This window comes from Gopherus flavomarginatus, chromosome 2 (assembly GCF_025201925.1).
Source record: "Gopherus flavomarginatus isolate rGopFla2 chromosome 2, rGopFla2.mat.asm, whole genome shotgun sequence".
Lineage (NCBI taxonomy): Eukaryota > Metazoa > Chordata > Testudines > Testudinidae > Gopherus > Gopherus flavomarginatus.
The window spans coordinates 288,934,882-288,962,646 of record NC_066618.1 but is presented as its reverse complement, the minus strand read 5'-3'; positions in this window follow the sequence as shown (position 1 = coordinate 288,962,646).

The window sequence follows — 27,765 nt, the reverse complement described above, 5'->3', positions numbered from 1 at the left end:
AGACTAATAACTACTTGATCTAAAAAATCTGAGGTCTTCTGCTCTTTGCCCTGCTAGATGTTGTTGCTATGTGATCAGTTGGTACTTCAGGATGAGATGATTATGACTCAGTATAAATGAGGAGTCTGGTGGCACCTTAAAAACTAACAGATTTATTTGGGCATAAGATTTTGTGGGTAAAAAACCCCACTTCTCCATGCATCTGAAGACGTGGGTTTTTTACTCACAAAAGCTCATTCCCAAATAAATCTGTTTGTCTTTCAAGGGGCCACCAGACTCCTCGTTGTTTTTGTGGATACAGACTAACACGACTACCCCTCTGATACATAGTTTAGTATGGAATTTACCTACTAGTTTATTTTATAACTTTTTGAAAATTGCCTGATACAAATTTATCAGTAGAAATTTATTCTGACTCACAGGCTTTCTGCATATCCACATCGGGCTTCATCTTTCTCTTTATAAGCCTGAGCAAAGGCAGCAAATGTTTCGTTCAGAGTAGCTGACAAAAGCAATCCATCTATCCAAGTTATCAAAGCATTTACAGGACCGTAATCACCACAGCAGTCTTGGATTGGAGCACCTGTACACAGACATTCTGAGCAGTTAATCTCAGTTACTCTGTGTTTACTTCTCAGTTGGAAGGAGTGTGTATTTTACACTGCTCCATGCTCCTTTGACTGTGAGTGCCTTCAAGCATGACATCGCTTATTGTATGCCTGGAAAGCATCTATCATAGTATAGGTGCTACTGCAAACCAGTAACAATCTAATAAAAATAACTGTGCTCCTGCTACATTAGGGCACTGGGCTAGCACTAAAGGATCTCTATAATTTATTGTAATAATAGCGTGCAGCCAGCTCCCAGATTCTGCATGTTAATTTTAGAGCCCTGAAAAAGATAGCAGAGAGTTAACTAGGTAGCCCAGAAACAGTGTTCTCATGAAGTACTACATAAGAATGTCCATACTGGGTCAGACCAAATGTCCATCAAAGCCAATATCCTGTCCTCTGACAGTGGCCAATGGGAGGTGCCTCATAAAAATGATCAGACAGGTTATCATCAAGTGATCCATTCCCTGTCACCCAATCCCAGCTTCTGGGCAAATAGAGGCTAGGGACACCATTCCTGCCCATCCTGGCTAATAGCCATTGATGGACCTATCTTCCATGAATCTGTCTAGCTCCCTTTTGAACCCCGTTCTAGTATTGGCCTTCACAACACCCTCTGGCAAGGAGTTCCAGAGGTTGACAGTGTGTTGAGTGAAAAAATACTTTCTTGTGTTTGTTTTAAACCTGCTACCTATGAATTTCATTTGGTGGCCCTTGTTCTTGTATTATGAGAAGGAGTAAATAACACTTCCTTATTTACTTTCTCTATACCACTCATGATTTTAAAGACCTCAATCATATCCCCTCTTAGTTGTCTCTTTTCCAAGCTGAAACGTCCTAGTCTTATTAATCTCTCTTCATACAGAAGCCATTCTTATACCCCTAATCATTCTTGTTGCCCTTTTCTGAACCTTTTCCAATTCCAATATATCTTTTTTGAGATGGAGCGACCACATCGGACCTGCTAACAGAGCTGCTAACAGGGGAGTTTCAGTGGGAGTTCTGTTGGAGGAACAGGTTTCTGTAGTTTGTGGATTGTATTGTGGAGTTTGTGTGTGAGTGAGTGTGTGTGCAGGCTGCTAGGGGCTGTGTGCTGAGAGCGAGGCTGAGCCCTGAGTTGGGGGCGGGGCTTACCTGATTAGGGGTCCTATATAAGGAGCCAGGCACTCAGGCAGCGGCACAGACGCCAGCCAACAGAGCTGCTAACAGGGGAGTTTCAGTGGGAGTTTCCGGGGGAGGTTACAGGGGAGACCAAGGCAGAAAAACCAGGAAGTCAGGCAAGGGAAGGGGCAGGGGTCTGCCAGTAGCCCAGTGCTTGTTGGTGGCCTGTGGTGTGGTGTGAGGCGTGGATTGCCAGGCACAGAGTTGGAAGGGTATGAGTGAGGCAGAGGCAGCAGGTAGAGACACACTGAGGATGACCGGATGCGGTAGCTGTGGCATGTACATGGTCCTGGAGGGGGCACCTGAAAGGAGTTTTGTCTGCATGAAGTGCCGCCTGATAGAGCTGCTGGAAGAAAAGATAAGAGGACTGCAGATGCAGGTGGAAACTCTGGCTGAGTTTAGAAGGGGGTTTGAGCAGATGATGGAACACAGACATGATGAGGCACAGGGGATAAGCTCAGACGAGCGGATAGAAGCAGGACCAAAGAACTCTGAGGAGGGGCTGCTGGGTGAGGAAAGTGGACGGTGGAAGCATGTGACTAGGAGAACCAGGCAGAGGAAAAGACGGGCCAGCGATGGAGAAATTGAACTCAGGAACAGGTTTGCTGAGTTGGAAAATGAAGATGGAGCACAGCAGGCTGCTGAAGGAGAGAGGGCAAGGAAAAAGAGACGAGCAGCTAGTCCTGCAGAAGGAGGGGAGGAGTCAATGGAGGCGACACCAAGTATGAGCCCTAGGAGGATTGTAAGGGTGAATACAAATCGAGAGGACTTGCGACCAGCTGGTGTGGGGGATAGACCGGAGAATCACACTGTCGCCAGGAAAAGGCAAGTCTACGTGATTGGAGACTCTTTACTGAGAAGAATAGACAGGCCTGTAACTAGACCTGATTGGGAGAACAGAAGGGTGTGCTGTCTGCCAGGGGCTAAGATACAGGATGTGGACCAGAGGCTGAAAAGGATCCTAGCGGGAGCGGGAAAGAATCCGTTGATTGTCCTTCATGTGGGGATGAATGATATGGCTAGTTACTCACTGGACTGTATCAAGGAGGACTATGCCAGACTGGGGAAGACGCTCAAAGAAATCGAGGCTCAGGTGATCTTCAGTGGGATTCTGCCGGTTCCTAGAGCAGGGCGACAAAGGAGTGACAAGATTATGGCGATCAACAGATGGCTCAGGCATTGGTGTTATAAGGAGGGCTTTGGGATGTACGGTCATTGGGAAGCATTTATGGATAGACAACTGTTCGCTCAGGATGGACTTCATCTAAGTAAGGAGGGAAATAGAATTCTAGGATGGAGGCTCGCCGACCTCATCAAGAGAGCTTTAAACTAGGAAGTTGGGGGAGATGGTTGGGAGATGTTCAGGAGATCTCCATGCCGGAATATAACCTGGAGAGGGAAGTAAAGAAAGTGAGAAGGGATACCCTTGCGGACCAAAGAATTGATCCAAGGAGGAATAGTGGAGTAGAAACCAGAGTAACGGGTGATGCTGGTGGTAGAAGGTCTGTGCACGATGGGGGAAAGAATGTCACTGACGCCAAACGCCAAAAATTAAAATGTCTGTACACTAATGCGAGGAGCCTAGGTAACAAGATGGAGGAACTGGAGCTACTGTGCAGGAAGTGAAACCGGATATTATAGGGATAACAGAAACCTGGTGGAATAGTACTCATGACTGGAGTACAGGTATTGAAGGCTATGTGCTGTTTAGAAAAGACAGGAAGAAAGGCAAAGGTGGTGGAGTAGCCTTGTACATCAATGATGAGATTAACTGTAATGAAATAAGAAGCGATGGAATGGATAAGACAGTCTGTCTGTGCAAAAATCACACTGGGTAAAAAAGCAACTAGAGCTTCCCCTGAGATAGTGCTTGGGGTGTGCTATAGACCACCGGGATCTGATTTGGATACGGATAGAGACCTCTTTAATGTCTTTAATGAAGTAAACACAAAGGGGAAATGTGTGATTATGGGAGACCTCAACTTCCCGGATATAGACTGGAGGACGAGTGCTTGCAAGAATAATAGGGGTCAGATTTTTCTGGATGTGATAGCGGATGGATTTCTTCATCAAGTAGTTGAAGTACCTAAGAGAGGGGATGCCATTTTAGATTTGGTTTTGGTGAGCAGTGAGGACCTCGTAGAAGAAATGGTGGTAGGGGACAACCTTGGTTCGAGTGATCATGAGCTGATTCAGTTCAAACTAGATGGAAGGATAAACAAATGTAGATCTGGGATTAGGGTTTTCGACTTCTCGAGGGCTAATTTTAAAGAGTTAAGGAAATTAGTTAAGGAAGTGGATTGGACGGAGGAACTTGTGGATTTAAATGTGGAGGAGGCCTGGAATTACTTTAAGTCGCAGCTGCGGAAATTGTCGAAAGCCTGCATCCCAAGAAAGGGGAAGAAAACCATGGGCAGGAGTTGTAGGCCAAGCTGGATGAGCAAGCAACTCAGAGAGGGGATTAGGAAAAAGCAGAAATCTTACAGGGAGTGGAAGAAAGGCGGGATTAGCAAGGGAAGCTACCTTGGTGAGGTCAGAACATGTAGGGATAAAGTGAGGAAGGCTAAAAGCCGCATTGAACTGGACCTTGCAAAGGGAATCAAAACCAATAGTAAAAGGTTCTACAGCCACATAAATAAGAAGAAAACAAAGAAAGAAGAAGTGGGGCCACTATACACTGAGGATGGAATGGAGGTTAAGGATAACCTAGGCATGGCCCAATATCTAAACAAGTACTTTGCCTCAGTTTTTAATAAGACTAATGAGGAGTTTAGCGATGATGGAGGGATGATAAATGGGAATGTGGATATGGAGGTGGATATTACCGCAACTGAGGTAGAGGCCAAACTTGAACAGCTTAATGGGACAAAATCGGAGGGCCCGGACAATCTCCATCCGAGGATATTAAAGGAACTGGCGCATGAAATTGCGAACCCGTTAGCGAGAATTTTTAAGCAATCGATAAACTCGGGGGTTGTGCCGTACGACTGGAGGATTGCTAACGTAGTTCCTATTTTTAAGAAAGGGAATAAAAGTGATCCGGGTAATTATAGGCCTGTTAGCTTGACGTCTGTAGTATGTAAGGTCTTGGAAAAAATTTTAAGGGAGAAAGTAGTTAAGGACATAGAGGTCAGTGGTAATTGGGACGAATTGCAACATGGATTTACTAAAGGTAGATCGTGCCAAACCAATCTGATCTCCTTCTTTAAGAAGGTGACGGATTACTTAGATAAAGGAAATGCGGTAGATATAATTTACCTCGATTTCAGTAAGGCATTTGACACGGTTCCACATGGGGAACTGTTAGTTAAATTGGAAAAGATGGGGATGAATGTGAAAGTTGTAAGGTGGATAAGGAACTGGTTAAGGGGGAGACTCCAGCGGGTCGTATTGAAGGGTGAACTGTCAGGCTGGAAGGAGGTCACTAGTGGAGTCCCTCAAGGATCAGTTTTGGGACCGATCTTATTTAACCTTTTTATTACTGACCTTGGCACAAAGAGCGGGAATGTGCTAATAAAGTTTGCGGATGACACAAAGCTGGGGGGTATTGCTAACATGGAGAAGGACAGGGATACTATTCAGGAAGGTCTGGACCACTTTGTAAACTGGAGTAATAGCAATAGGATGAAATACAATAGTGAAAAGTGCAAGGTCATGCACTTAGGGATTAATAATAAGAATTTTAGATATACGTTGGGGACGCATCAGTTGGAAGCGACAGAGGAGGAGAAGGACCTTGGGGTATTGGTTGATAGCAGGATGACTATGAGCCGCCAATGTGATACGGCTGTTAAAAAAGCAAATGCGATTTTAGGATGCATCAGGCGAGGTATTTCTAGCAAGGATAAGGAGGTGTTAGTACCGTTACATAAGGCGCTGGTGAGACCCCATCTGGAATATTGTGTGCAGTTCTGGTGTCCCATGTTCAAGAAGGATGAATTCAAACTGGAACAGGTCCAGAGACGGGCTACTAGGATGATCCGAGGAATGGAAAACCTGCCTTATGAAAGGAGACTCAAAGAGCTTGGCTTGTTTAGCCTGGCCAAAAGAAGGCTGCGGGGGGATATGCTTGCTCTATATAAATATATCAGGGGGGGTAACGTTAGGGAGGGAGAGGAATTATTTAAGTTTAGTACTAATGTAGGCACGAGGACGAATGGGTACAAACTGGATATTAGGAAGTTTAGACTTGAAATTAGACGAAGGTTTCTAACCATTAGGGGAGTGAAGTTCTGGAACAGCCTTCCGAGGGAAGTATTGGGGGCAAAAGACTTATCTGGCTTTAAGACTAAGCTTGATAAGTATATGGAAGAGATGTTATGATAGGATAGTTTAATTTGGGCAATTGATCTTGGATTATCACCAGATAAGTCTGCTCAATGGTCTGCGGGGAGATGTTGGATGGGATGAGAACTGAGTTACTGCAGAGAATTCCTTCTTGGGTGCTGGCTGGTGAGTCTTGCCCACATGCTCAGGGTTTAGCTGATTGCCATATTTGGGGTTGGGAAGGAATTTTCCTCCAGGGCGGATTGGCAGGGGCCCTGGAGGTTTTTCGCCTTCCCCTGCAGCGTGGGGCATGGGTCGCTTGCTGGTGGATTCTCTGCAGCTTGAGGTCTTCAAACCAATTTTGAGGATTTCAATAACTCAGTCCTGGGTTAGGGGTTGTTATAAAAGTGGATGGGTAGGGTTCTGTGGCCTGCCTTGTGCAGGAGGTCAGACTAGATGATCATGTTGGTCCCTTCTGACCTATGAGTCTATGAGTCTACATCTGCACGCAGTATTCAAGGTGTGGGCATACCATGGATTTATATAGAGGCAATATGATATTTTCTTTTTTATTATCCATCCCTTTCTTGATGATTCCAAATATTCTGTTCACTTTTTTGACTGCTGGTGCACATTGAGTGGATGATATCAGGGAACTATCCACAATGACCCCAAGATCTCTTTCTTGAGTGGTAACAGCTAATTTAGACCCCATCATTGTATACGTATAATTAGGATTATGTTTTGCAGTGTGCATTACTTTGCATTTATCAACATTAAATTTCATCTGCCATTTTGTTGTCAAGTCACCCAGTTTTGTGAAATCTTTTTGTAGCTCTTCGTGGTCTGCCGGGGATTTAACTATCTTGAGTAGTTTTGTATCATCTGCAAATTTTCCACCTCACTGTTTACCCCTTTTTCCAGATTGTTTATTAATATGTTAAATAGAACTGGGCCCTGTACAGATCCCTGGGGGACACCATTATTTACCTCTCTCCGTTCTGAAAACTGACCATTTATTCCTACTCTTTGTTTCCTGTCGTTAACCAGTTATCAATTCATGAGAGAACCTTTCCTCTTATCCCATGACTGCTTATTTTGCTTAAGAGACTTGGTGAGAGACCTTGTCAAAGGCCTTCTGAAAATCTAAATACACTATATCCACTGGATCTCCTTTGTCTGCATGCTTGTTGACCCCCTCAAAGAATTCTAGTAGATTGATGAGGCATGATTTCCCTTCACAAAAACCATATTGACTATTTCACAACAAATTATGTTAATCTATGTGTCTGACAATTTTATTCTTTATGATAGTATCAACCAGTTTGCCTGGTACTGAAGTGAGGCTTACTGGCCTGTAGTTGCCAGGGTCACCTCTAGAGACTTTTTAAAAACTTGGTGTCATATCCTCAAGTTATATCCTCAAGCTATCCTCAAGTCATTTGGTACAGAAGCTGATTTAAATGATAGGTTACAGATGAACATAAAAACATAAGAACAGCCGTACTGGGTCAGACCAAAGGTCCATCTAGCTCAGTATCCTGTTGTCATAAACCAGATAGTTAAGGGTTAATGTCTCTTTTACCTGTAAAGGGTTAAGAAGCTCAGTAAACCTGGCTGACACCTGAACAGAGGACCAATCGTGGGACAAGATACTTTCAAATCTTGGTGGAAGGAAGTCTTTGTTTGTGCTGTTTGTTTTGTTAATTGATCGCTCTTGGGGCTAAGAGGGACCAGACGTGCACCCCAGGTTTCTCCAATCTTTCTGAAACAGTCTCTCATGTTCAAAATAGTAAGTACTAGCTAGAAAAGGTGGATTAGTCTTATGTTTGTTTTCCTAACTTGTGAATGTGTATTTTGCTGGAAGGATTTTTACCTCTGTTTGCTGTAACTTGGAATATCAGGCTAGTGGGGAGGGAGTCCCTCTAGGCTATATAAATCTGACTACCCTGTAACATTTTCCATCCTGATTTTACAGAGATAATTTTTACTTTTTTTTCTTTAATTAAAGCTTTCTTTTTTAAGAACCTGAAAGATTTTTTCCCCCTTTAAGACCCAAGGGGATTGGGTCTGAACTCACCAGGGATTGGTGGGGGGAAAGGAGGCGGGGGAAGGTTAATTCCTCTCTGTTTTAAGATCCAAGGAGTTTGGATCAGTGTAGCCTCTCAGGGTAACCCAGGGAGCGGAACGTCTGGGAGGGGGAAAGGAGGGGGGATGGTTTATTTCTCCTGGTTTTAAGACCCATGGGGTTTGGGTCTTGGGTTCCCCAAGTAAGGTTTTGGGGGAACAAAAAGTGTGCCAAACACTATATTTTGGCTGGTGGCAGTGCTATCAGATCAAAGCTAGAAATTAAGCTTAGAAGTGTCCATGCAGGTCCCCACTTTTGGATGCTAAAGTTCAAACTGGGGGAAAAATACCTTGACACCTGTCTACTGACAGTGGCCAATGCCAGGTGCCCCAGAGATAGTGAACCTAACAAGTTCACCATTCCTTACCCATCATGGCTAATAGCCATTAATGGACTTAACCTCCATGAATTTATCTAGTTCTCTTTTAAATGCTGTTATAGTCCTAGCCCTCACAACCTCCTCAGGTAAGGAGTTCCATAAGTTGACTGTGCGCTGTGTGAAAAAGAACTTCCTTTTATTTGTTTTAAACTTGCTGCCTGTTAATTTCATTTCATGATCCCTAGTTCTTGTATTATGGGAAAAAGTAAATAACTTTTCCTTATTTACTTTCTCCACGTCATTCATAATTTTATATAATTCTATCATATCCCCCCTTAGTCTCCTCTCTTCCAGCTGAAAAGTCCTAGCCTCTTTAATGACAATTAGTAGTCCTGTAATTTCACATTTAAGTTCCTTCAGAACTTCTGGGTGAATACAATCTGGTCCTGGAGTCTTATTACTGTTTATTTTATCAATTTGTTCCAAAATCTCCTCTAATGACACCTCAATTTGGGACAGTTCCTCAGATCTGTCACCCAAAAAGAATGGCTCAGGTTTCGGAATCTCCCTCACATCCTCAACAGTGAAGACCAATGAAAAAAATAAATTTAGTTTCTCCTCAATGGCCTTGTCATCTTTGAGTGCTCCTTTAGCATCTTGATTGTCCAGTGGCACCACTGGTTGTTTAGCAGGCTTTCTGCTTCTGATTTATTTAAAAAAAATTTTGCTATTACTTTTGAAGTCTTTGGCTAGCTGTTCTTCAAATTCCATTTTGGTCTTTCTAATTATATTTTTACACTTCATTTACCAGAGTTTATGCTCTTTTCTATTTTCCTCATTAGGATTTATCTTCCACTTCTTAAAGGATGTCTTTTTGCCTCTCACGGCTTCTTTTACTTTGTTGTTTAACCATGATGAGTTTTTTCTGGTTTACTTACTATGTTTTTTTTAAATTGAGGTATACGTTAAAGTTGAACCTGTATTATGGTGTCTTTAAAATTGCTGAACTAAGGAAGGGGAAACGCAGTTCAATTGACATACTTTGTCTCTCACTTCCAATTGGTCAAAAAAGTCCAAGTGTAGCCCATAAGATTATTTTGTTAGCTATTATATCCTACTAATCCAGCCAGCAGCATCAATTAATGTGTTTCTTCTTCTGAAATTAATCCATTTTATTCTTATATTTTATCAGTATTCAGTCCTTGGAATTTAGCATGTGTTGAGGCATATATTTCCTAATAATAAGTTTTGCTGAAATGCAAGAATCCTACCGGCCTGTAAGATCCGGTAAGATCTGCTATATATCAGAAAGTATAATCAGTAATGAATATGTCAGCATAAAAGCTGGCAACCTTTGACACAGATAAGAATGGTCCCTGAACTTTGGGGAACCAAAGGGAGGAACTATCCACATCACATCACAGGTTTATCCGGCATCTACAACCAGTTGGTAACTGCAGGGTACACCACAACTTGGAGGTCATCAAGAGAGCCTAGGCTGGCAGTTTTGGAATGAGATAATCTTTATTAATATATCTAGAAAGTAAGTGTCATAATCCACTAACCTATAGGAGAAGGGTACCCATAAATTTCTTAGGGTGCAGAAATAAAATTTGGGTCTGAGTTACATAGGTCAGGATCCTATAAAAGAGAAGAAATATAAGGAGAAAGAATAAAGAGGCAGAATGAGTGGGTAGAAGCTGAAGAAGCAGAGACAAACCATAAAGAAGGTGGAAGGACTTAGAATCCTAGGCTACATCTATACTTAAAATATCACAGCAGAACACGTGCTGCACAGTTCTCCATCACTGTAGTTAATTCACCTCCCCAAGAGGGGGTCGATGGAAGAATTCTTCCATCAATGTAGCGCTGTCCGCACTGGGGGTTAGGTCAGCGTAGCTTTAGCTCTCAGGGGTGTGAATTTACCTCAGAGAGATGTCGCTATGCCAGCGTAAGTTTTCAGTGTAAGGCAGCTTGTAGGCCCTGGTTCAGCAAAGCACAAACGCATGCGCTAAAGTTCCATTGATGCCACTGGGAATGAAGAATATGCCCAAAGCGAAGCACCTGCTGAAGTGCTGAATTGGGGTCCTGGATAACAGAGCGGGAAAAGTTTGACGTAAATGGAAAGGGATGGTTAAAAGAACAGGAAAAGAAAGTTTGTGGAACAAAAAAGGGAGGGAAAAGGCTGGCTGCCTCACCTCAACTGCATGGATATTGAGCACCCCTGGGCCTTGCTATGTGTTGCTTCTCTGTTTTATTTACATTGGCTGCTAAGGTCAGCTTTCCCTTCTTTATGTTAACAGCCCTAAGGTGTCAGTAGAGATATAAAAGAAGCAACAACATGCAGGCAGTGGGCTGCACAGTTATTACTATACACTGGGGAAGATTCAGAGCAGGACAGCAGCCCTACTTTGTCATGTTTTTCATGTTTTATCATTTCCCTACACAAAACTGAAGAAAACCCTCCCTATTTCAGAGCAACAGAGCTCATGTTGTGATAAGGCTTCATTTTAGTGTATCTCAGCCAATAGCCACTCCTAGCTGAAAACAGCTCCTTCCTCTCCCCATCCTGCTCTTGTGCTGCCATAAAGACTAGACCAACAATTACTTAGAACATAATCATTCATGAGACAGTTCCATGACAGGATATCTTTTTTTTTATTAATCTTCCACTTAATTCTAACCTATTAACTCTTGGACTTGGATTTACATGATCTCTTCGAGGAATATTGACAATGATTTTTATAGGTATTTTACTAGCAAGCCAATCTAATTAACATCCCTATTAATGCTGTCTGAGTTATGTTGCTAATTAAATCACTGTTCACTCTAAACCTTGACAGACGTGACTTTTTATTATTCTCATTCTTTGGAGGAAGTGCAGACAACTTAGGTCCCATCCCTGGGGCTTGATGGCTAAAAAAAAATAAGTGCAAAGTATAAGGAGAAAGAAAAAGAAGGAAAGAAACAGAAGACAAAGGAAGAAAGAAAAACAAGAGGGAGCTCAGGAGAGGAAAACAGCGAAGGAAGAAGATCTTGCGGTCAAGATAATGGACTGGATTTCAGGAGAGCTGGGATCAATCTACAGCTCTTCCACAGGCTCCCTGTGTGACCTTGGTCATATCACTTAATCTCTTTATACCTCTGTCCTTCTACTGTAAAATGGAGATTATGCTTCCCTTCCTTTCAGGATAAATTCATGACCCTACCATAAACTACTATGGTAATGAGGGTTACGTATCTGGACGTAAGACTCTGTAGATTGTTAAACAGAGCGGTATGTATAGGGCTTGGATACCAAGGTGAATGGTGTCTTAAATAGACAGACAAGATGGTCTTTTTTTTTAATTAAATGAGGAAGAAAAGGCATTTGCTGCAACACTTTTCACACATTAAAGCACCATGATTCATTTGGACTGGAAATTAGCTGAAAAAGACTCCTCTTGCTGACCTCTGCATAGGTATCTCCATGCAAATCTGGCTTTCAAGAATAGCATGCCATAAATGTGAATGCTGCACTTTGCAAAATCCTGCATTTAAAGAAGGAAAATTGCTCTGAGGCGGAAGATTCTCATCATGTATGCAACCCCTCCTGATGGCGATTTTCCCTTCTGCCAAATTAGAATGTTGCACAGGAGGGCTTGTCTATATTTACTCAATAATAAATATTGTTTAACCTGGACACGCAACTGCTGTGACCTCCTGTTAAGTGATTTACTAAACAAAACACTGGAGACTTGTTTTCTTCTTAAGACTGAAAGAATTATTCAGCCCCAGGGAGCAGTTTGGTGCATAGATTAATATTCCATCAGGTCACAGTCTGTTTACATCATGGCTCAGGCTAAGCCCAGCTGAGATGGGAATGACCAAAAATCAATCTTTTCCAAAGGTTGTAAAAACCAGAAGCTTAATAATTGTGCTCGCCATTATTCAAGAAGTATACAAAAGTGTGTTTCTGCATAAATCTGCCATAAATCAGCACAGAATTAGGTGCTACTGTCAGCTCTTGGAAGGAAGAGAAGGACATAGTTTATGAAATGACACAGTGTTTTTGCTTAAATTACAGAAGAACGGGTCCTTTCAAAAGATGTGGAATAGAGTCGTACACAATATGCATACATAAAATGAAGAGAGGACTGTCAGCTTCCACATGTTAATGTTTCCCTAATGCTGCCTTTCACAGGTGCCACACAGTTCAAGAGCAAGGACAAAAAGGGGTAGAGGCCATTTTTCCTTTCACTTGCCAATTCATATCCAGTCCAGGTCAGTAATAATGAAATGTTGTTACTTTCTGATGGCTATCTGGTAGCTTAAAAAAAATGAGTTTGGAGGCCTCCATCCAGTCCCCAGTGGACAAGTGGGTCCATATCACAAAAACAACCACCAGAATTTATGTTAATCCATCCTTTATTGGAAGTCTCAGTGGAATGTGCTTGGGAAAATATTGGGTTCTGCATGTCTTCTCTCTCCAACACCATCATTCCTCATCCTCTGCCGTCAAGTCAGGTTTGCTTCCTCCTCTCCATGTTGCTTGGGTACCAGCTGGAGGGTTGTTAAAAGCACATGACAGGCAGTTTCTCTGTTTTCAGTTCTGCTGCTGGACATCACAGCAGCTCCCCAGCTGCTGGGAGGAGCAATTTCAGGGAAAGTCTTGCTCAGGCCCTGTATCCCTGGGCTGGTGCATACCCAGTCACTATGTAGGGATGGCACAGGTGCAGACTGGATAACACTAGTTGCTGTGAGAGGCTGGGGCATTCTCAGTACAGGTGGACTCTTTGGAGAATTTAGCTCTCAGTCTCTAGCATGTATGAATTGACATTTTTCTGAAGCTCATATTGTGACCAAATTTGGGAGGAGTTTCACAGAGACAGCAAACATCAATTCCCTGATGTTGTGGTGACCGCTTTGCCAAATTTCAATTCTCTGCACCAAAGCATGGAGATGTTAGAGCTTCTCAACACAATAACTATACAAATGATTTAACATGGGCAAAACAATGTGTTTCCCGATGCTTGTTTTTGGACATGATTAAACAATTTTAGCTGACAGTTTCCCAAAACACTCAGCTTCGGGCAGCTGCTCAGTATGTACAATTTCAACTCAAACAGCATAAGTTTGGTGATATTACAAGCAACTGAAACCTGGATCTTATAATCAAAAGTGCAGGCAACTTTAACTAAAGGTGGCCAGCTATAATAAAATGACCATGATGCACTGAGAAACTTTAGGATAAAATGAATGAGTCCCCCGCCCCCCCACCCCACACCCAAAAAACTTGACCCACACATCTCTGACTGGACTGCTCCCTCGTGCACTGATGACCTTCGCTTCAGTGTCCTGAGGCTTTGCCATACTCAGATTGGCAACTTTTCCCACACCTTGTTTCACCTTTGTTGTTGCCTGGGGTCTCTCATGGTCTTCCCCTACCTCCAGAAGTCTGGGGACCTCACACAGCTTCTTCCCTGGCCATGTACCTCAGTCCCTTCCATTCATGTTTTGATGTAGCAGCTTGGTTATTGTAGCTTAACCACTAAGCTGACATGCCTATAAGCCAATTCTCCCTTCCACCCAAATTAATGGCTTCAAACATGAACATAAATGTATCTGATGCAAGTGTATGTTGTTGCATTGTGTTCTTTGTGGCTTCGGTTGTTAGGGATCCTGGCCCCAATCAGCTCAAGAGCTGACATGTTTTATGAGGGCATAATCTCTTTATGTGATAGTGACCAAAGGAAAGTGTGACTCAGATATGACAGTGGTGTGTCTGCTTTTAACATGGCAGGCACTTCTTAGGCAGAAAATGCACAACTTCAGTTAAAAAAATGAGTGTTTAAAGTTTGCCAGCATGATTCCAAAAGAGAAGACATCATCAGATAATTTCCAGGAATTTCTAATGGATGGATGCTCCTTGCCATAGCTCACAACCTCGATACAAACCTCCTTAATGTCCAAGGAAGTTCAGATCCAGAGCTGAACTTTAGGGCTACTTATGTAATAACTGTTGATCCAAACTTTCTCAGACTTCAGGCAAGGTCGGATACAAATCTCGACTCGGTTGCATGGGTCAGAACCATATCTAGACCATCTTTACTTACTAATGCCTTTATTAATTATTATGATTATTTATTATTAAATCCAATAGATACTTGTGCCATTGCATATTACTTGACAGCCCTCTATGCCAGTTTGGTAGGACATCTACAGTCTTAGTGACTTAGGTGTTCCTTTGTGTACTCTCACCAAAGGTGGTCTCTGGTGTGAGGGAAGAGAAATGGCTACACATTATTTGAACTCCTTGACTTGTGCCACAGAAAGTTAGCAGCCCTGGTGTTATTTGCATTATCCCACAACTGTGATGTCTGGACTCATTTTATGTACTTGTACTAACAAAAGTGCACGATGATCACAAGAGGAAAGGATCATGCACGGAACATGCACGAATGTTAAAAATAGGCTCCATCCTTGAATTTTTTTTGCATGAAACCCTGAATTCTTGATCCTTGTATGTTCTATGTCACTCACATGTGACCCCTTCACTTTTGCCGGGTAGGTTATCTTATACTTGTGAAACCATCATGAAAACATACCAATGATGATGCAAAACCTACTCACTTGCTTTTTCCAGGATGACTCAAAAAATATATATTTTCCTTGCCTGACAAAAAACAATTATTCACCAGAGTGAGTGGGTGATAGAATTCTGCATGGTTTGAGCAGAACCAGTGCAAAAGAACTATTTCCCCAACACTGGGAACAAGTAGGGATGGCCTATGAAGTGCAAAAAATGAATTTATTTGAAGACTTGACAGCTTCCAACTTTGATCTTAAAGTGACCAGAAATCAGCTAGGTAAAATGGTAATTGCTATGTCCTTTCAGGGAGAGGGGGAAAGAACCAGAATAGGATAAACAGTTTAACCTTTTATTTAAGATGAAGGTTGTCCCCAAGAGGTGCTAAACTTCTTCCCTTGTCATCATCCATCCATTTATGATGAAGGAAGGGAGGTGGCAGGGTGGGCTTTTAAGTCACTGAGTATCATGGGTTAGTGTTTCTGTGCAGCTTCAGTTGTATAGGAAAGTGATGTAGCATCCTTAATTTATAGTGCTAGCTATAGAAAGAGATGTGAAATACTCTTTCAGGCCTGTCACCTTAATTATAATCTTTTGGAGGCTTTTCAGATAATAGCTCCCATTTCTTTCATTCTAAATCATTGAGTATGAGAAAACTGCATTGGCTTTCAAAGGCCCAAGCCAAATAAAGCTTTGACTTTCCCATCAGAAACTTTGACTCTGTAAACAGAAACATGTTCAGATGAGGGACTCGTGATTACATATATTGTTACATATACTGTAAGTTTTCACCTGTAGGGGAGGGGAACACCCCTCACACTGCCACAGAGTTTCACTTTTTGTAAACCGAGAATGATAATGCTTAATTTTTTGTACCATTCTTTTCTCTTAGAGTTATTTTACTAGTTTTCCTTATCAAAAAGCTCAGAGACTTTTTATTATTCACTGCTAGGTGTTCAGTTTACTGAATTTCTGAAAACCTTCACTTCAGAGATGATGACTATATTAGCTATGCCAGCCCACTTCCCCATTGCTCTGACTGAGGTTCAGGAGACTTGCTTTAGTGATTTGATTGGTTATTAAATAAGTGCTTAAAGTTAAGCATGTGCAAATGCCTTTCCTGAATGGATGACCTTTCCTGAACTGGACCAAAAATACACACGAAGAGAGGTTGGGGACTGGTGTGTGAACCTGATAGTATGGGTCCCTTTTGAGGGCCTGGAACACCAATTGCACATCCTCCTCTCTCCACTGTTAAAGAGTAGAGCTAATTTTGATTCCATTAGGAGTCTATTTAGAGACTGCTGAGCTGAATTCATGTTGGGCCAATGGTGCACCAGCACTGGGGCTCCCCTACTAAGAGCTGAAATCACTAAAAGAGCTGAGCTGAGATCACTGAGTGCTGTGTTAACTAATGGGGGAGCCTGAAGACCTATTTTTTTGGGGGGGAGAGGGATAGCTCTAGTGGTTTGAGCATTAGCCTGCTAAACCCACAGTTGTGAGTTCAATCTTTGAGGGGGCCACTTAGGGGTCTGGGGCAAAAATCAGTACTTGGTCCTGCTAGCAAAGGCAGGGGGCTGGACTCAATGACCTTTCAAGGTCCTTTCCAGTTCTAGGAGATTGGTATACCTCCAATTATTACCTATTACAGCTCCTTCCTATAGAGCTAATTTAAGACCCAGATCCTGCAACTTGTAGCACAGGACAGATTTCTGCACCTGCAATAACCCTCATTGAAACTAATGAGGCTGCCACCTGCTTATGTGATAAGCATGATAGAATTGGGTCCCATTCATAAATTCATGTATCAATGAATCAATTTTCAGGCCAAAAGGGACCATTATGATTATTTAGCATGATTTAAAGTGACATGTGGCACAGTTTCCCTAGCCACATTGCTAAGGAAGTTGTTCCAACAGTTAATTATCCTCACTGTGAAAAATTCACACCTGATTTCTAGTCTGAAATCATTTTATGTCAGTTTCCTGCCATTGGATCTTGTTATGCCTTTTGTCTGCTGGATTAAAGAGCCCTCTGCTATCAGAAATCATTTCCTCATGTAGATATTTATGGACTATGATCAAGTCATCTCTTAACCTCTACCTGGATAAACTGAATAGATTGAGCTTCTCTATTCTCTCCCCATAAGGCAGATTTTCCAGACCTGGAATCATTCTTGTAACTCTTTTCTGAAGGCAGAAACAGGGCTGGGAGTGGGGGACACAAATGTGATAGTCAATGGGAACACATGGCAATATCGTTCTTTGTAGAGTTTTTTTTTAATAAGATAGGCAAAATAGAGCTAATGATAAATCAGTAACAAGCCACCTACTGAGTCATTGTCTTTAGACAGTTTAGGCATCATGGAAGAGATTTGGAGGAGGACAGAGTAATGGCTGTGAAAACAGGCTTGAGAAAGGCATTCCAGGAACAAGGGCCATCATGAAAGAAGGAGCAATGGTGGTGACGGGGTTTAGTGAGCAAAAAAGGCTGTCGTCCTTTGGGCTTGTCTCCACTTACCGGGGGATCGACGCTGCGGTGATCAATCCACTGGGTGTTGATTTAGTGAAGACCTGCTAAATCGACTGCTGATCACTCTCCCATTGACTCCGATACTCCATCAGAACGAGAAGCATAAGGTAAGTCAATGAGAGAGTTTCTCCTGTTGACTCAGCGTGGTGTATATACCACAATAAATCGACCTCAGGTATGTCAACTCCAGCTACGTTATTAACATAGCTGGAGGTGCATAACTTAGGTCGACTTAACTCCGTTATGTAGATCTGCCCTTAGTGAGCAGAAAGGTTAGGAAACAATGCAGTGAAACAAGAGATCAGATAAGCAAAAGGGAGCTAAACTGTGAAAGTCCTGCATGATGGAAAGGACCAGAAGTTTGTGTCTGATCTATCTGAGAACCAACGTGGTCTAGAGGGTTGGGCCCTGGATGGAGGCCATTGAGTTATTCTCGGCTGTGCCACTGACCTGCTGTATGACATTAGGCTAGTCCAATCACCTCTGTGGGTTAGCTTCACAAAGGGATGTATGCAACATAATGCAAAGCATTACCATGCCTAACTTTTAGATACCTAGAAAATCACTAAGGGAAAGTCTGCACTGCAAAAAGATCTGCAGAAGTGAATCTTAGAGCCTGGATCAACTGTTTGGGCTTGTGGGGCTCAGCCTATGGGGCTCAAAATAGCCATGTAGATGTTCCTGCTTGGGCTGAAGTTTGACGTCTGAGACCTGCGCCCCTTGCTGGGTTTCAGAGCCAGAGAAGGAAAGTCTGCACTGCTCCTTTTAGTCCCATAGAGTGAGCCCAAGTCAGTTGACCCAGGCTCTGAGACTCCCTGCTGTGGGGTTTTGTTGGTATATTTTTTGCAGTATAGAAATACATGGGACTCAACAACACTGAGTTCAGTGCCTTGGCTCCCTATACAATGAATGGGGAGAGATAGACACCTGAGACTGCAATTTATACTAGGAAGCTCCTTGCCTAAGCCTGCCAATGGGAGATGATAAGCCCAGGTTGCCTGATCTTTAGCTTATGTATTAATTATATTGATTACGTAAGAATCCCCAGTTCTCACTTTGAGGGTTGCCAGGTTCTTGCCCCAAGATTAGGCCCGGTATTGTTCAAATTATTATATAGTTGGGAACCCTGATGTGCACAGTTGCAACACTTACACTAAAGAGACTCTTTTATATTTATAAATATGGTTTATTAATACATTTAGCACAGTCACAAACCCCCCAACTCAGTAAGATAAATAGAGATACTACAGAATGTACATTTGCACACCCATACACTCACACCATCCCTTGTAGAACAATTTGAAATGTTAGCCATCATCTTCCTCATCACCATCACCTTCTCCATCATCACCAGTGGCCATCATTCTGGCACCTCCCAAGGACTACATCTCTCCTCCTACTGCCACTAGGATGTGATGCCACCTTTATAATATGTTACGCTGACGCCGTTACGTAAGATGCATATTCAGTAGGGAATTTTTCCCTTCTGCTGATTTATATTTCCTCATCTTACTAATGTTGGAGTGTCTTTTTTCCTATAGGTTATTATACCAATGATCTCAACTTATTATTTATGTCCATCCATTACCATGGCCTTTTTCTGGTTAGGTATCACATTTTTTTTTGTCCTAATTGGTTATTTTGGTTCTTTCCAAGTTTTAAGTTGTGGTGTATCTATTAAGTTTAAAAGAGTATGAACCAAGAAAGCCCCTATGCCAACCTGCTTTAACATATACTCTGTGTTAAAGGATGCAGCCATATATGGATCTTATGCTTTAGCTCATCACCCTCTATCTAGGTGAAAGGTCCCAGACATACATATGCTAACTTTACCTTAGCTCAACATACAGAATGTGGCCTCCAGGTCCCTTGTGTTACAGCCAAAATATATTCTAATATAGACATATAAACCTATTATAATAAAACAAATAATCAAACCCATAATGTCAGTGTGTTACTAGGACATGTCTGTGGTTTAATTATTTACCTGTGGCCCGAACTTCCTCTTATATTCTATTTTCAGCTCCCCAAATACTTGAGGTTTTCCGCTGGGCCGTTTATCTGTGCAAAGTTTATCTGTTCAAAGATCATAGGTCTCAAGCCTTATGCTAACTTGCTGAAGCTAATGTCTTAGAGGATAAAGGCCTGTAGGTTGCTTGCATTACTGCTGAATATAATGCAAAGCAGAATATAAGGCAAAGCAGTAAATATAATAAAGGCAAACTAGCCCACTGGGCTACACCAAGGATGCATACTAAGTCCCATCCCTGTCTCAGACATCGGCCTCCAAGTCCATCCTGCAGAAAGGCACCTCCCTCTGCTTGGGATTCTCAGCTGCAAACCCTCTCTTGGAGTAAGGCACTTATGCCATTTTGGCAAGAAGCCTGGAGAAGGGGGAACTCTCTCTCCTAACTTTTAACCCTGTGGTTGAGGTGCTCACCTGGTTTTAATCCCGCCTCCACCTGAGAGGGAGAAGAGATTTAAATAGGGATCTAGCCCGTCTCAGGACTATGCTGTAATCTCTTTGCTAGGGGACATTGTGACAAGGGGCTTCCTTACTCTCTCCTGTTGAAGCTGTTCCACTGAGGATAACTAATGAAAAAATGACTGGGCCAGAATGAGAGAGAGCGTGAGAGAGAGTAAAAGCATAAGAATGACTCTGACTCTGTAGCCTTATGGTTAGAGCCCTCACATGAAGACCCAGGATCCAACCACTGTGCTTCAATTACACTTTATTTATCCAAAATGGAACAGTTTCAACAGGAGGGAGACCATCTCTGCCCCAGCTCAATCAGCCTATTCCATAGTCCAGCAATTAAGGCACTTATCTGAGGTGGTTAATCCCAGTTTAGAACTCTTCTCTCCTCTCAGAGGATGAACCAGAGGTCTCAAACATCCCAGGTGAGCTCTCTCCCTACAGGACTAACATTAGGGTTGCCAACTTTCTAATACTACAAAACTGAATACCCTAGCCCCGCCCTTCCCCAAGGCCCTGCCCCACGCTTATGACATTCCACCTCTCTTGATGGCTCGCTCTCCCTCACCCTCACTCACTTTCACTGGGCTGTGGCAGGGGGTTGGGGTGTGGGATGGTGATGGCTCTCACTAGGGGTGTGGGACCTGAGGTGGGGCCAGAAATGAGGGGTTCAGGGTGTGAGAGCGGGCTCCAGGCTGGGGCAGGGGTTGGGATGCAGGAGTGGGTGATGGGTTTGGCTCGGGGTGTGGACTCTGGGATGGGGCTGGGGATGAGTGTCTCAGAGTGTGGGAGGGGACTTCAGGTTGAGGCAGAGGGTTGAGGTGCAGAGGGGTTGATGGGTCTGTCTGGGGGTGCAGGGTCTAGCGTGGGGCCAGGGATGAGGGTTTTGGGGTGCAGGAGGGGGCTCCAGGCTGGGGGGTGGGACAGAGAGGTTTAGGGTGTGGGAGGGAGCTCTGGGCTGAGGTAGAGGGTTGGAGTGCTGGAGGGGGTGAGGGCTCCATCTGGGGGTGCAGGCTCTGGGGTGAGGCTAGGGATGAGGGATTTGGGGTGTAGGAGGGGGCTCCGGGTTTGGGGGAAGGACTCAGGGCTGGGGCTGGGGTTGGGACTTGGGGTTTAGGCATGGGCTTACCTCCATCAGCTCCCGGTCAGTGGCGCAGTGGGGGTGCTAAGGTAGGCTTTCTGCCTGTCCTGGCACTGCAGACCCCAGAAGCAGCCAGCAGCAGGTCTGGCTCCTAGGCAAAGGTGTGGCAGGCAGTTCTGCATGCAACGCTACTCTCGCCCGCCAGCACCGCCTCCACAGCTCCCATTAGCCACAGTTCTCAGCCAATGGGATTGCAGAGCTGGTGTTTGGTGCAGGGGCAGCACACGGAGCCCCATGTCCCCCCTGCCTAGGAGCTGGACTTGCTGGCTGCTTCTGGGGCAAAGCCTGGTGCCAGGACAGGTAGAGACTAGCTTGCCTTAGCCCTGCAGCACCGCTGACCAGACTTTTAACAGCCTGGTCAGCAGTGCTGACCAGAGCTGCCAGGGTCTCTCTTTTACCAGGTGTTCCAGTCGAAAACCGGACACCTGGTCACCCTAACATTCCAGCTGGTTTGGGTTTAAGCTTGCCTACAGGGGCCCAATCTGGTGTGCAAGCTCTGCACACACTTACTGGCTTGGGCCTCACAGGTGAGTTCAGGGGAGGAATGTCTATTGTGGATTTCTCTGGGGCTTAGGTGTCTGACACCTAGAAGAGGCTGCACTGTGCATGCCAAGAGGCAGAAATATAGAAACCTAAGAACCTTTTTCTGCATAAATGTAGGTGCTAAGTGAATGTAGGCACCTACAGAGTTATGGGGCAGCTGAACAGGGGTTTTGTGAATCCCAATGTGGCCTGATTCTGGGATTTAGGTGCCTAAAGTGGCAGATAAGTTCTTTTGGGAAACTCACCCTCTGTGCCTCTGGTTTTGTTCTTATGCTTTGTCAGCCTTTTCTGTTTAAATTGTAAGCTTCTCGGGACAGAGATTGTTTCTTCCTCTTTGTTTGTACAATACCTGGCATGGCAGGGTCCTGATCTCAGTTGGTTACCCTACTCACTACCGTAATACAAAGAAACAATGCAAATATGCATTTGTATATTGCTCATCACTATGTTATCCTTTCAGGCCTTACTCGCATCTAGTTTCTGGCTGGCAGCCACGCAGCTGTTAATTATTATTATTGATCGGTATTACAACAGCACTTAGGAGCCGTACTCATGGACCCACATCCCACTGTATTTTCAATATTGCAAGTATCTATTTCATGGTCGAGCATGGGATTCTAAGGCTGCTACAAATGCTTTTGTTGCAATCATTTCAGTTTAGCTGTCTGGGTAGTTTTCTAGCTCTGTGTTAACAGTCGGTTGATTTTCCTGTTGGTGGGCACTTTGGTAGACTCCCAGAAAAGATGGTTTAGTGAGAATTTTACTGGATATCTTCTTTCACCTTCAATTTCTGTTTTTTTTTTTTTCCAGATGAATTATTTACAGACCCTTTTGGAAAATGCTGAGCTGGTGTTGCCTTTCTCATATTCCATTCATAACGTTTGGCTTTTGTAAACTGGAGTGATCATTCATCTGTTCCACTCATTATTTGTCTATGTTCACTCCTTCCCTTAATTCCTGTGCCCTTTTCCCTTTCCCAAGTCTGTGTTCTCCCTTCCCTTAATTCCTATGCTGAAAGCTATTACGTTGCTGCCCAGGGCTTGGCAGGCTCCTGTATTTCCTTTCTGATTTGCAGATTTGTCATTTTACCTAGGAAAGTTTGCAGTCTGGGTATATTTTCTTTCTCCTCCTGCACTGTGGTTGCAGACCTCAGTGGGCCTGTCTGGGAAGCTGGGGAGTTCTGAGAGTGTAAGAGATTTATTCTTAATTGGCCCAAAAATAGACATAACTCATATGTGAATACTGCATAAGTAGCTTGTGTTTTGCATATTGGCATTACAAAAGATCACACACTGTGTGACTGGCCCAAATTCAAATCTGTGCTGAGATGCACTTGAGGTTGTACTGGAGAAGGCAGCAGGGAGAAAGTTTTAGCTCCCTAATTCTCGTGGTGCACGAATGCCAGGCCCACCTCCCGGACGTTGGCATTTCCTAACTTTGAAGTGTTCAACTTTGCAACCTGAATAATGCTCCTTAAACAAGATTTTTTCTTTTGGTTTGGTTTGGGTTTTCTGATAATATGTACGCCCTATTGCCAGAAGCTTCCATAGGGGAAAGAGCTCTCTTTCCCCTATGGAAAGGGGACAGGGTCAAAATTCAAAATGATCTGGACAAATTGGAGAAATGGTCTGAGGTAAACCGGATGAAGTTCAATAAAAACAAATGCAAAGTGCTTCATTTAGGAAGGAACAATCAGTTTCACACATACCTCTATTGGTGAAAAGGGAAAAGTGTTGCCCTGGAGAGCTTAATTTCCATAGGCTATGGTCCAACAATTCCTCTACTGATACTTGGGGCGTCAACGTTACTTGAACTTGGATTTTGTGGGACAGTGGGCTCCCAGAGAGGCTCGCAGAGGTTAAGAAGTTTGATCTTTTAGTGAAGAGTCCATTTCCAAGGAGCCAGATTTCTGTTCAAGGTTCTTCAGCTCTCTCTTTTGTGGTAAGAAACAATGCAGATTGAGGACTTTGCTCTGAGGACCACCGAAGAAGACAACAGCAGAGATGAGTGGACTCCAGTGAGCCTGCCCACGCAGTTGAATGAACCTGACTCCATAAGGTAACTTAGGTTCTGGTGCCTCCAGATGGGACTGGACACAGACCTGAAAAGAGACACTTGGACTACTGCTACTCACTGGTCTTGATAGGAGTGAGGTTTCGTGGACAGAGGAGGTGGCGCAGCCAAAAGCATATCAGCTGTGGGATATTCTCATTGGTGAGTGGGAAAGGAATTACACAGACTACCTCCAATGTTACTAGAAGGGGGAGTTTTTTCTCTTTATTTCTATGTGTGTGTGTGTGTATAGAGAGAAGCGAGGGAGGAGAGAGAGAGAGATTCTGTTGCTGTGTTTTCTGGCTGTCTCTTTCCCTAATAACAATTCCTCTGTTTGGAAACCATCTCAGAGCACTTGCAAGTGGGGAAGTTTTGCCTGTTACATGTACCCAGGCAGGGTGTGTTTAGTTTTTTCAGGTTTCCACGTGAGGGCTCAAGTCAGTTTAATTATTTAACAAGAAAGACCCTAGATATTTTGAACAGAGAGCACAAGCAGCAAACAGGGGAATTTTTGTGCTGGGGAGTTCTCCCAGGGAGGGATTGCAACTGCTTTGGAGGACAGGGTCAAAATTCAAAATGATCTGGACAAATTGGAGAAATGGTCTGAGGTAAACCGGATGAAGTTCAATAAAAACAAATGCAAAGTGCTTCATTTAGGAAGGAACAATCAGTTTCACACATACAGAATGAGAAGAGACTGTCTGGGAAGGAGTATGGCAGAAAGAGATCTAGGGGTCATAGTGGACCACAAGCTAAATATGAGTCAACAGTGTGATACTGTTGCAAAAAAAGCAAACGTGATTCTGGGATGCATTAACAGGTGTGTTGTAAACAAGACACGAGAAGTCATTCTTCCGCTCTACTCTGCGCTGGTTAGGCCTCAGCTGGAGTATTGTGTCCAGTTCTGGGCACCGCATTTCAAAAAAGATGTGGAGAAATTGGAGAGGGTCCAGAGAAGAGCAACAAGAATGATTAAAGGTCTTGAGAACATGACCTATGAAGGAAGGCCGAAAGAATTGGGTTTATATAGTTTGGAAAAGAGAAGACTGAGAGGGGACATGATAGCAGTTTTCCGGTATCTAAAAGGGTGTCATCAGGAGGAGGGAGAAAACTTGTTCACCTTAGCCTCTAATGATAGAACAAAAAGCAATGGGCTTAAACTGCAGCAAGGGAGATTTAGGTTGGACATTAGGAAAAAGTTCCTAACTGTCAGGGTAGTTAAACACTGGAATAAATTGCCTAGGGAGGTTGTTGAATCTACATCTCTGGAGATATTTAAGAGTAGGTTAGATAAATGTCTATCAGGGATGGTCTAGACAGTATTTGGTCCTGCCATGAGGCCAGGGGACTGGACTCGATGACCTCTCGAGGTCCCTTCCAGTCCTAGAGTCTATGAATCTATGAGTCTATGAATCTATGAAGGAGGAGTGACAATGTGACCCTTGAGGTGAATTTGTTGCTTGTTAGGTTGCGGCCATGTGCCTGCTTGATTGAAGTTTATAATGTGATCTGGCTGGGGGGGGCTGAGTATAGCTAGGCAAGGCTGAGAGATTCCTAATGAAGTTCTGGCCTGTCATCCTTTGACCCCTAATACCTTTAGGATCCCTTGACAAGGGGGCAGGGCTAACTCAGGGAGAATGAGGGTTTGAAAATCCAGCAGCCAGGGGAGCTAGTGAACAGGGGAATTTTGCGAGGGAGTTTAGAGGAGCACAAAAGCCAAATACAGATAACAGACATATTCTAAACCTAGGCTAATAAACTGTCCCCCGCCCCACCCCACCCCCCAAAAAAACCCCTACAAAGTGTAAAAATAATGCATAAATAAGTCCAGCAGCAGAGTGAGGGCTATCCAGTTTATTGCACTAAATGCAGCATATATGATTACATGCCTGGAGGGCGTATATAGTGTATATGTGCATTCGGTGAGGCAGCTCCTGACCCTCAGAGACCAAGTACAAAGTCTTGAAACCAGAGTGACTGAACTGGAGGAGCTAAAGGAGAAAGAGAGGTGCCTAGATGAGACCTTCCAGGGCAGCAGAGTGTTCCCACCCCCAGCCTGACAGCTTCTGTGCTGTTGAGGAGGATTGAAGTCTCAGGGAAGGAGAACACCAAACTGGAGTGGAGGAAAATGATCCCATAGTTGGAACCCTCCTTCCAGATGATGTCGTGTTATCACACTGAGCCCAACTCTCCAGTGGAGGTGATCCCAGTTATTAGGAACAGACAGGTAATAGTAATATGGGTTTTGATTAGAAATATAGATAGTTGGGTTGTGATGACTTACAGACCTGCATGGTGAATTGTCTGCTGGCTGCAGATCTCAAGACATCTAGACAGATGTTTCTGCAGTGCTGGGGAGGAGCTGGGTGGTCGGGGTGCATGTAGGTGCCAATGACATAGAGAAAGGTAGGAGAGAGATCCTGCAGGCCAAATTTTGGCTGCTAAGTAAGAAATTAAAGTCCAGGATTTCCATAGTAGCATTTTCTGAAATGCTTCCAGTTCCACACACAAGGCCATGTCGAGAGGCACAACTACAAGGTCTCAATGCATGCTTAAGACAATGGTGTAGGAAAAAGAGCTTTGGGTGTATTAGGAACTGAGTAATCTTTTGGGAAAGGAGGAGACTAGACAGAAAAGGATGGGATCCACTTAAACCAAAACAGAATCAAATTGCTGGCATGTAAAATTAAAACGGTTGTAGAGGAGATTTTAAACAAAGGGCCAAGGGAAAGACGACAGTTGCAGAGCAGCACAGAGTTCAGGCGGAGACGTCCCTTAGAGGAGGATTTATCAACAGGTATGTCCTAGTAAAGAGAAGAGGATAGAAGTTGATAAAGTACAGGTAGGGGCTGAAGAGAAACAGTCACATGAAAGAGAGTCCAATTCAATTACATCACATGAAAGCAGACAACCTAAATTTTGACCAATTTTATAAGTGCTTCTGTACAAATGCTAGAAGTCTACATACTAAGATGAGTGAATTTGAATGCCTGGCATTAAATGAGGATATTGCTATAACAGGCATCACAGAAACTTGGAGAAATGATGATAATCAATGGGACACAGTAATACCAGGGTAGAAAATATATAGGAATGACACAGTAGGTTGTGCTGGTGGGAGAGTGACGCTATATATGAAAGAAAGCATAAAGTCAAATATAGTAAAAATTGTAAATGAATCAAACGGTACCATAGAGTCTCTATAGATAGAAATTCCATGTTTGAACAATAAGAATATAGCTATAGGAATATACTACTGACCACCTGACCACGATCGTGACAATGATTGTGAAATGCTCAGAGGAGTTACAGAGGCTCTAAAAAAGAAAACTTAGTAATAATAGGGGATTTCAACTATCCTCAAATTGATTTGGTACATGTGATCTCAGGAGGCGACACAGATTAAAAAAATCTAGAAATCATTAATGACTGCTCCTTGGAGCAGCTAGTTCTGGAACCCACAAGAGGAGAGGCAATTCTTAATGGCACACAGGGTCTGGTCCAGGAGGTGGATATTGCTGAAGTGCTTGGTAATGTCAACCGTGCTGTATTTGAATTTAACATCCTTGTAGGGGGGAAAATGCCAAAGAAACCCTCCACAGCTGCATTTAACTTCAAAAAGGGGAACATCACAAAAATGAAAAAACTGGTTAAAGAAAAATTAAAAAAAGGAACAGTCATAAGAGTAACATGAATGCAAGCTGAATAGAAACTTTTTAAAATCACCACAAAAGAGGCTCAAATTAAATGTATACCCAAAACGGGGGAGGGTGGAGGGAAATAGGAGAACCAAAAAAAATGTCATGGCTTAAAAAAAAGAGTAAAAAAGGTTAGGGGCAAAAAAGCATCCTTTAAAAATTGGAAGTCAAATTCTACAGAGGAAAAAAGAAAGGAACATCAATTCTGTCAAGTTAAGTGTAAAAGTATAATTAGGCAAGCCCAAAAAGAATTTGAAGAGCAACCATCAA